The following is a 1479-nucleotide window of genomic DNA, read 5'->3' as shown; positions in this document are numbered from 1 at the left end:
GTATAAATGAGGGTTTGAAAAAATCATTGAATGAAATACCTAATTAAACACCTAGTACTATTGCTGACTCAGAGTAAGAAGCTCAACAAATATTAGTTTCCTCTCTGCCACATTCAACAAATTGGAAAGCAAACCCACATCCCTCTCCTAATCCTCCTTTTTTTCACTTTTTTTTGATGAACCCAGAGAAATCTGGTCTTAGCAGATCTTTGTCCTGAAGTGGAATCACATGTGTATATTTGGCCTCCCCATCTACTCTTTCCTTCCTTTCACTTCTCCTTTCTTCCTTATTTATCAAATATTTATTGAGCATGCACTATATGCCTGACACAGTGCATATACCATGATGACTAAGAAAGACAGGGTTCCTGCCTCCAAGGAGGTCATGGTCCAGTGGGGAAGAGTATAATGAAAACTGTGACAAGAGAAGCACATGGAGGTTCAGGAACATATGCCTAGAAACCCAATTTAGCCAACGAGTCTGCCTGGGAAAGAAATAGTCAATCTGAGACCTTAAGGATAAGTAAGAGTCAACTAAATAAAAAGGGAATAATGAGTCTTAAATGAGAAGAAAGTATCATGGTGCAAGCCTTGGATGTGAGAGAAAGCGTATCAAGGAACGGAAGAAATCTCAGTATGGCAGGAGCAATGAGAGAAAGAGCAGATGAGGCTGGCAACAATAGCAGGGGCCAGATCATGGAGGCATACAGGCCATGCAGCAGAGGCAGTTACTGAAGGATTCTAAGCAAGGAAGTGACATGATTAGATTTGCATTTCGGTGTGACCATTCTGCCGCAACGTAAAGGGCTTGGGTGTGGGGGGTAGGAGGGTAGTAAGACTAGAGGCAGAAAGAACAGTTAGGAGGCTGCTGCAATATTTATTTCAATTTTCCCTCTCCCAACAGATACTTGGGTTAACTCATGCTCTCCAGAAATCATCACCACCATTGATCCCATATTTAACACTCAAACCACAACGCACACAATAGAATTTACTGTCAGTGACAGTACATATTCAGCATCATCCCCTTACTCCTCAACACCTGCTCGTGCTATTCCTCCTGCTCGGGCTTCCACTTCTACTCCACGGAGAAAAAAATTGATTTGCATCACAGAAGATTTTATAGAAACTAGCACTGTGTCTACAGAAACTGAATCATATATTGAAAATACGGCAGCATTCAAAAATGAGGCTGCTGGATTTGGAGGTAAATGCTTTCTGTGTCTGTGTTATGTGTGTGTGCGTGTTTATGTATAACGGACAATGTATAGAATCCAGCCTGCCTCCAGATTGGGCACTCAGGACCTGCCAAATACAAATAAAAGCTTAGCACAAACTCAACTTTCATAAAGTCATAGAACTTGATAACTATAAAGAACCTTAGTGATTAATCTAAAAATTGTGAGTATAAGATTTTCACTGTTGAAAACTCAAAGACTTTTAAAAATAAATTACTATGTACAAGTTCTTTTAAATATA

The 1479-nt window shown here is 39.9% G+C and overlaps 1 pseudogene; it reads left to right on the top strand.

Moving 5' to 3' along the window:
- Positions 1–904: 904 nt before the first annotated feature.
- The window catches only part of LOC103582837, a 2544-nt pseudogene continuing 1969 nt past the window's right edge, over positions 905–1479 (top strand).

This window comes from Galeopterus variegatus, unplaced genomic scaffold (genome assembly GCF_000696425.1).
Source record: "Galeopterus variegatus unplaced genomic scaffold, G_variegatus-3.0.2 Scaffold18105, whole genome shotgun sequence".
Classification (NCBI taxonomy): domain Eukaryota; kingdom Metazoa; phylum Chordata; class Mammalia; order Dermoptera; family Cynocephalidae; genus Galeopterus; species Galeopterus variegatus.
This window is presented reverse-complemented; position numbering and strand designations above follow the sequence as displayed.